Below are 8,767 nucleotides of genomic sequence, written 5' to 3'. Positions count from 1 at the left end.
GAGAGACTGACTCAGTTCAAAACAGCTCTCTGTGATCATGAATGCTGGCTTCTTCTTGGGCATAAAATCGCTTTGCATAATCATGCCCAATCGCCGGGTAGCGCTTTCGCAGTACGTCTTGTGTGTTCTAATAAGAAGCCTATACTCAGCTAGCTTTTCATCATAGTCTTCCTCGTTTAACAAGATTTACTCAGAAAGTTCAAAAAGGGAAAGAAAGAGAGACTGAAACTAAGAAAAATAAAGTATGTTTCCGGCCGGGCTCGAACCGGCGACCTTCCGCGTGTTAGGCGGACGTGATAACCACTACACTACGGAAACCATATGAAGTAATTAGTTGTTATCTTAAAATGACTTCCGACATACAGATTGACAGACAGACTGACTTGTCTGACAGGCGAACAGAACGACAGACCAACCGGCCGACCGACCGACAAACTGAATGACTGATTGAATGAATAAATGATTTTTTTTTACAATAATAAACAGAGATACCCTCAAAAACAGCAGATATTGAATTTTGGGGGAAGAAAAATAGTCCTAAATTCAACGAATCAACTGCCAGATTCAACGAGTTGGGTCTAGTTATTAATACAAACCTGGCATGTTCCTCGGGAGACCGGGGTTCGATTCCCCGCCGGGGACGATGGAAATATATTTTGATCTGATATATGTACTTTTTCTTTTCTTATCTTTTTTGTTAGTTTGTTTGTTTCGGGTAAAATGCCTCAGAACACTCTTCTGATTTCTATATGTTTAAGATTCAGACGGCATCACATTGGTAGAAAATAAATTACCTGGAATAAAGCAAGATACCAAAACCAGTTCAAGTGAGAAAAAAGCAACAACAACAGCAGCAATAAGAACAATAACAACAAAATGACAATTATGAAAAACTAAAGAGGTGAAAGAAAGACGGAAAGGATAAAAGAAGGACAGCTTTCTCCAGCTGGGCTTGAAAAAACCTTCATCCTCGTTGTTTCACAACTAAAATTTGTCTAGACACTACCTATGAAGAAATACACAACTGTGTAGATACAGAGGCCTGAACCCAACAGGGTCCTTATGGAAGATTATTGCAATGACGTATGGCTCAAGCAGTAGTTTATAGAATTCGCTTAACAAAATGATTGATAAACGCCTTGAAATAGGAAAGGTTTAATTTGCATTAATATCAGAGAAAAATAAGTGTATGGTGAGAGTGGGAGAGACAGAAATGGAGGTAATTTTACGGGAGTTCTGCTTAACTTGGAGCCAAAATCGTAAATAATTTAAATGAAAAATTAAACCCACCCCTTCCCCTTTTCAATGATGGAAAAAATGGAGTCCATCATTATTTCAGGATGGGGGGCGGGTTGATTTTGTTTCTCATTTTATTCTGACCAAGATTATCTTAGACAATTTACGTGATTAATATAGGCCTAAAAATTGAAAACGTTGCATTTACATTGATTTGAGAAAAAAAGATCATAAAGCAAAACTCTGCGCTAACCGATTGCGCCATGGAGACATTTATGAGAGAATTGTGAACACAGTTAAAAAAAGAACCATTGAATTATATCTTCCTCTGCTATAACAACAATAATTCAACGAAAGAAGTTCAGGCATAGCCATTTTTCTTGGACAATTATGTCCAAGAGGGAAAGGCCCAGAGACGTTAACCCTATGTGAAAGTTCCTTTTTGATTTGATCTGTTAATCAGGATAAGAACATTTATATATTAATTGACCAACCGATCTCACAAATAATCATAAAAACAAATATGAATAAAGATGCGGATAAATTATTTCTAATCAAAAATATATTCAATCCTCCCCGGCGGGGAATCGAACCCCAGTCTCCCGCGTGACAGGCGGGGATACTCACCACTATACTACCGAGGATTTGGGATGACAGCATTGTACAAGATGCCCTTTTCAATTTCGAGCCACTGTTTCGAAAAAATTGGGGGTTTGCTGGTTTTGAAACAAACTCTGCTCTAAAGAGTTCATATCTATGAAGGAAAAAAAGAGGTAACATTACATAAAAGATTGAAGCGATAGAAAGAGTCATATAGCTTTAATCAGTGTGTTAATGGAGAGATGGGGTATGATCTTACTTCCTGTATTCCAGGCGAATTAGTATTTTTACTCAGTCACCCATGCTCCCATGCTGGGAGGCGCGGTGGCCTCATGATTAGTGCGCTCATCTCCGGATCGAGCGGTCCGGGTTCGATCCCTGGACGGGGATATTGTGTTGTGTTCTTGGGCAAGACACTTTACAGAAACCGGGACAAGCTCCGGCCTGATGGGCCACTTGGCTCCCATGCAGACTTTTTTTTTACCCATGCTCCCCAAGAAGTTATTACACGGTCCGTGACGAATAGTCTTGTCGAAGGTAGAGGTAAATTGCTATAAAAAGGAGTCTGCATAAAACGGGTGATGGGTTCTCAATTAGTTATCGGAAAAGGAGTGAGAAAGGGCTAGTCGTCTTCAATTTGGTAGAAAATGCATTCGTTGAATACAGAAGCGTACCATGACCAGGAAAAATGGAACATCATGGTTGTAAGAAAATAGAGAAGTTGGTGAAATAAAGACAAAAAATATATATAAGCAGCCTGTTTCCGCCCGGGCTTGAACCGACGACCTTCCGCGTGTTGGGCGGACGTGATAACCACTACACTACGGAAACCACTGACACACATCGATTTCATTTTGGAAACATGCGAGCCCCTTTCGGATCCTGCCTCTCTTAGAGAACTACGTAATATAACACCTTTGGCCGATCTATAGACCTGCTGCACAAGGTTGGTTAAGCTTTACGGAATGAATCAGTAGATCTTCATTACTATCCGTTACGACAATTCGTCAATTCGCAGTGATTGAATGAGTCGATAATCACTTGCCTGTGATTGAGCACGACAAAAACTATACATCTTCTGTTGTCTCAATGCTCTTCCATAACACAGAGGGAGGGGAGGCGGGCGCTTATTTTCAATTTTGGCCGATAGAAGGGAGCCAATTATTCGAAGGGGGCGCTTATTTGAGGAGACGCTAATTGGTGGATTTACGTATTTAAATTTTGGGCAATATGCCTCTGAACGTTTTTCTGATAGCCGTCAGACGGTATCACCGGCAGAAAATACTACTTGGAAAACGGGAAGATAACATAAGCAGGTCATCAAAAGCGGGACAATTATAACTAACTAAAGAATAAGACAAAAAAAAAAAATGAAAAAGGAAAGGAAAAAAAGAGAAGAGAACGACAAACCATTTTCTAGTTTGGCAGTAGCGGAGTATCATCCTCGTACTCTTGAAGCTACGGATGGGCCATGGCAGTGTGAATGCGCAGCCGGAATGCAGAGATTTGGCGGAACGTCGTTAGAATCCTGTTACATTTCGAACAAAAGCGAAATTTGTGAAGTGCTAATTCCTTCTGAGACATGCTTGCAGGGAGTCATGGTAGTTGTATTCATCATCTTGGACTGATATTTGTTTTAATGGATACAACTACCATGATTCCTTGAACTCTTGTCTCAGAAAAAGAATGGGCCATTATAAACCTCTCACATTAAGAGTATGAAAAATGTTGGTAAAATTGGCAACTAAAACAAAATATCAGGTTTAAAAAGAAGGATTAATTTAAGGCACCGATGGGACTTGAACCCATGACCTCCTGTTTACTAGACAGGCGCTCTAACCAACTGAGCTACGGCGCCCTCCTTGAGTAAACAAGAGAATATACTAAGGATATAATAATGTGTTATACCTTAGTATAATAGGAGATTACAAGATCATTTTTCAAATAGCACCTCCCAGAGTTAATAATTCGTATACACTTCTCCATGTGAGTATTTATTTATTCGAGGAAAGCTCGTACGACACTTCTAATAACAGGACCTCTTGTTCCCAATTTGATTCAGGAAAAGCGGTTGTTTATTGGATCAAAACCCCCTAGGAGCCAAACTAATTAAGCCGACCTAGGTATTATCCGTTATGAATTAAACTACAAAGATTGACTACAACGTCCAAAATATCCAAAAATAATTTAAAAAAAAAAAATATATATATATATATATATATATATATATATATATCCTTGTTTTATCAAAAAAATTTCCCGTTGGAAGACTTTTCTCGACCCTCTTTTTGGGATAGTTTAAACAGCCCATCACCTGTCTTACGCAAGTTAGTTTTATGGCATTTTAGCCTTTACCTTCTACAAAACTTTTCGTCGCGGACTGTGTAATAACTTCTTGGGTAGGATGGGTCACTCAGTGAAAATATTGATTGGCCTGGGATACAAAAAGTAAGGTCATAACCCATTTCTCCATTAACACACTAATATAATTAAAGCTCCATGACTCTTTCTCTCGCTCCCATCCTTTATGTACTGTAACTTTTCTCTTAATAAGAAAGGAACTCTTAAGAGCAAAGTTAGTTTCAAACCAGCAAACCTCCATTTATTTCGAAACATTCTGGGTTTAAACAGGCATCTTGTTCACAATGTTTTACGCCAAATCCTCGGTAGTATAGTGGTGAGTATCCCCGCCTGTCACGCGGGAGACCGGGGTTCGATTCCCCGCCGGGGAGGATTAAATATATCATGGACTTGAAATAGTTTCTCGGCTTTTTTGTTTTTAGATTTTTGAAGTCGGTTGCTCAATTTTTGTTAAAAATAAATAGAAGCAATACCGTTATACTGATTGAAATACATTAAAACAATAACAACGAAAAACAAATCAAATCAAAAACGAACTTCTTCAGTTAAGTTGTTGTTTTTATAGCAGAGGAGGATAATTCACTGATTCTTTTACGAATTCCCATCGATCTCATAGAGGTCTCCGTGGCGCAATCGATTAGCGCGTTCGGCTGTTAACCGAAAGGTTGGTGGCCCACCCGGAGACGATTCAATCTCCTGTCATTCTTTTTTTTTCCTAATAGAATAGAACGATGCGGGAGGGATCTTTTTCCAATTTTATCATCAGTAGAACTAGAAGCTGTGAATCCACTTTCCTTTTTAATCCGTGACTGCGTAAGCAAGTTGAAGTAGTGGATCAGATCGATGATGCAATTGAGGGTTGGTCGATGATCAGTTGACGTGCCATCGCAATTTTGCTGTTTTGCGGGCGCATATATGGTTTGACATCTCCTGGGCTACATGATATTTTTAACTGCGTCTTATGTGAGTGTAATACGAAGCTTAAGTAAAAGCTAGCTTTTTATCATAGTCTTCCTTGTTTAGCAAGATTTACTCAAAAAGTTCAAAAAAGGGAATGAAAATGGAAAGAAAGAGAAAATGGAATTGAGAAAAATAAAGTTTGTTTCCGGTCGGGCTCGAACCGGCGACCTTCAGCGCGTTAGGCGGACGTGATAACTATACACTACGGAAACCACATGAAAAAATCCTGTTGTTTTATTAGATGACGTCCCGACATACAGATTGACAGATTAACAGACTTGTCTGAGAGACCGACATACCGACAGATCGACAGACCGACAGACTAATTAATGGACTGACAGACTAAATAAACGAATAAATGAAATAAGGAAACAGAGATACTCGGTAATAATGAGGTGAGCATCCCCGCCTCTCATGCGGAAGACCGGGTGTCGATTCCCCGCAGCGGAGGAAGGGATACATCAATATTCTAATCGGAAATATGTACTTTTTCTTCTCTTACTATTTTTGACAGACTGATTGAACGAATAAATGATTTTTTTTTTACAATAAACAACAGAGATACTCTCAAAAACAGCAGATATTAAATATTGGGGGAAGAAAAATAGTCCTGAGTTCAACGAATCAACTGCCAGATTCAAGGAGTTGAGTCTAGTTATTAATGCAAATCTGGCATGTTCTTCGGTAGCATAGTGGTGAGTATCCCCGCCTGTCACGCGGGAGACTGGGGTTCGATGTGCTTTATATGTACTTTTTCATTTACTCTATATGTACTTTTCCATTTCTTACCTTTTTTGTTAGATTGTTTCAGTTTCGGGTAAAATGCATCAGAACGCTCTTCTGATTTCTATATGTTTAAGGTTCACACAACATCACTCTGGTAGAAAATAAATTACCTGGAATAAAGCAAGATACCATAAACAGTTCATGTGAAAAAACAAAAACAGCAATGACAACAACAACAACGGAAAGGAGAAAAAAAGGACATAGCTTTCTCCAGCTAGGCTTGAAAAACCATTCATTCTCGCAGTTTTACTGATCGTGAGTATTTTGGAGCTGCGGATGGGTCGTGGCGATGTGAATGTGCCCCGGTAAGCCCAGTATGAGCTGAGGGTTGCAAACCTAAAATGTTCTCTAGACACTACCTATGAAGAAATACACAACTGTATAGTTACAGAGATAGGCAGGTCAACATGGTCCTCATGGCAGATTATTGCAATGACGTATGGCTCTAGCAGTGGTTTAAAGAAATTGCTTAACAAAATGATTGATAAACAGCTTGAAATGGGAAACGTTTAATTTACTTTAACATAAGAAAAAAAAGTGTATTGTGAGAGTGGGCGAGACAGAAATGGAGCCAATTTTACGGGAGTTTTGCTTAACTTGGACCCAAAATCGTGAATAATTGAAATGAAAAATTAAAACCACCCCTTCCCCATTTCAGTGACGGAAAAAATGGAGTCCATCATTATTTCAGTGGGGGAATTTTAATTCTTATTTTATTCTGTTCAAGATTATCTTAGACAGGTTAAATGAAAGTTTAAGACCACCCGTCCCCCAATTTTAATGATGGAAAAAATGGCGCATCTTTGGTTTGGCGCCAGTACATCATTGCTTCATCATTGATGCTTCTGACCAAGATTGTAGGTGAAAACTAGTCTCAACACTGACTAATGAAGTATTGTTCAAGCTGTGGGGTTAAGAAATGGTTAAGAACTCAATGATTAATATAATGCCTAGAAATTGGAAACGTTTAATTTACATTGATTTCGGAAAAAAGATTATAAAGCAAAACTGTGCGTCCCCGGGTGAGCTTGAACCAACAACCTTTCGGTTAACAGCCGAGCGCGCTGTGAAGACATTTTTGAGAGGACTGTGAATTCAGTTAGAAAAAGAACCATTGAATTATTTCTTCCTCTGCTATAACAAGAATAATTCAACTGAAGAAGTGCAGGCATAGCCATTTTTCTTGGACAATTATGTCCAAGAGGGAAAGGCCCAGTGACTTTAACCCTATGTGAAAGTTCCTTTTTGATTTGATCTGTTAATCAGGATGAGAAAATTTTATATATTAATTGACCAACTGATCTCAAAAATAATGATAAAAAGAAATATAAAGACACGGAGAAATTATTTGTAATCAAAAATATATTCAATCCTCCCCGGCGGGGAATCGAACCCCGGTCTCCCGCGGGACAGGCGGGGATATTCACCACTATACTACCGAGGATTTGGAATGGCAGTGTTGGACAAGATGCCCTGTTCAATTTCGAGCCACTGTTTCGAAAAAATTGGGGGTTTGCTGGTTTTGAAACAAACTCTGCTCTAAAGAGTTCATTATCTATGAAGGAAAAAAAGAGGTAACATTACATAAAAGATTGAAGCGAGAGAAAGCGTCACATAGCTTTAATCAGTGTGTTAATGGAGAGATGGGCTATCGCCTTATATCCCGTATTCCAGGCGAATTAGTATTTTCACTCAGTCACCCATGCTCCCCAAGAAGTTATTACACAGTCCGTGACGAATAGTCTTGTCGAAGGCAGAGGTAAACTGCCATAAAAAAGTGCCTGCATAAAACGGGTGATGGGTTCTCAATTAGTTATCAGAAAAGGAGTGAGCAAAGTCTTGCAAACAGAAACGTTAATTGAGGGCTAGTCGTCTTCAATTTGGTAGAAAAAGCATTCGCTGAATACAAAAGCGTACCAGGGCCAGGAAAAATGGAACATCGTGGTTGTAAGAAAATAGAGAAGTTAGTGAAATAAAGAGATAAAAAATATAACAAGCCTGTTTCCGGCCGGGCTTGAACCGGCGACCTTCCGCGTGTCAGGCGGATGTGATAACCACTACACTACGGAAACCGTTGGAAACATTCGAGCCTCATTCGGATCCTGTCTCTCTTGAAGAACTACGTGACATAACACCTTTGGCCGATCTATAGACCTGCTACACAAGGTTTGTTGAGCTTTAAAGAATGAATCAGTAGATCTTCATTACTATCCGTTACGACAATCCGTCAATTCGCAGTGATTGAATGAGTCGATAATCACTTGCTTGTGATTGAGCACGGCAAAAACTATACATTCTCTGTTGTCTCAATAGTCTTCCATAAAACAGAGGGAGGGGAGGCGGGCGCTTATTTTCAATTTTGGCCGATAGAAGGGGAGCCAATTATTCGAAGGGGGCGCTTATTTGAGGGCAGGCGCTAATTGGTGGATTTACGGTATTTAAATTTTGGGCAATATGCCTCTGAACGTTTTTCTGATAGCCGTCAGACGGTATCACGGGCAGAAAATACTACTTAGAAAACGGGAAGATAACATAAGCAGGTCATCAAAAGCGGGACAATTATAACTAGCTAAAGAAAAAGAAGAAAAGAAAAAGAGAAGAGAACGACAAACCATTTTCTAGTTTGGCAGGAGCGGAGTATCATCCTCGTACTCTTGAAGCTACGGATGGGCCATGGCAGTGTGAATGCGGAGCCGGAATGCAGAGATTTGGCGGAACGTCGTTAGAATACCCCCTTTAATCGGCATTTTTGTACTGTTACAGTTCAAACAAAAAGGAAATTTGTGAAGTACTAATTCCTTCTGAGACATGCTTGCAGGGAATC

General features: G+C 39.5%; 5 non-coding genes across 5 annotated transcripts; 1 reads left to right on the top strand and 4 right to left on the bottom strand.

The window, feature by feature from the left end:
• Positions 1-245: 245 nt before the first annotated feature.
• On the bottom strand, positions 246-318 carry Trnav-aac (transfer RNA valine (anticodon AAC)). The gene has a single exon. It is a non-coding gene; the product is annotated as a tRNA-Val (tRNA).
• A 2,276-nt stretch (positions 319-2,594) lies between these two features.
• Trnav-aac (transfer RNA valine (anticodon AAC)) lies at positions 2,595-2,667 on the bottom strand. The gene has a single exon. It is a non-coding gene; the product is annotated as a tRNA-Val (tRNA).
• A 953-nt stretch (positions 2,668-3,620) lies between these two features.
• Positions 3,621-3,694, bottom strand: Trnat-agu (transfer RNA threonine (anticodon AGU)). Its single transcript has one exon. It is a non-coding gene; the product is annotated as a tRNA-Thr (tRNA).
• Positions 3,695-4,496: 802 nt separating this feature from the next.
• Trnad-guc (transfer RNA aspartic acid (anticodon GUC)) lies at positions 4,497-4,568 on the top strand. Its single transcript has one exon. It is a non-coding gene; the product is annotated as a tRNA-Asp (tRNA).
• A 3,374-nt stretch (positions 4,569-7,942) lies between these two features.
• On the bottom strand, positions 7,943-8,015 carry Trnav-gac (transfer RNA valine (anticodon GAC)). The gene has a single exon. It is a non-coding gene; the product is annotated as a tRNA-Val (tRNA).
• Between the last annotated feature and the right edge of the window lie 752 nt (positions 8,016-8,767).

The sequence above is a fragment of the Orbicella faveolata genome, unplaced genomic scaffold (genome assembly GCF_042242905.1).
Source record: "Orbicella faveolata isolate gen_17 unplaced genomic scaffold, um_ofav_v1 contig_35, whole genome shotgun sequence".
NCBI classification, from domain to species: Eukaryota; Metazoa; Cnidaria; class Anthozoa; order Scleractinia; family Merulinidae; genus Orbicella; species Orbicella faveolata.
The sequence above is the reverse complement of the archived record's forward strand: the minus strand, read 5'-3'. Positions and strand labels throughout refer to the sequence as shown.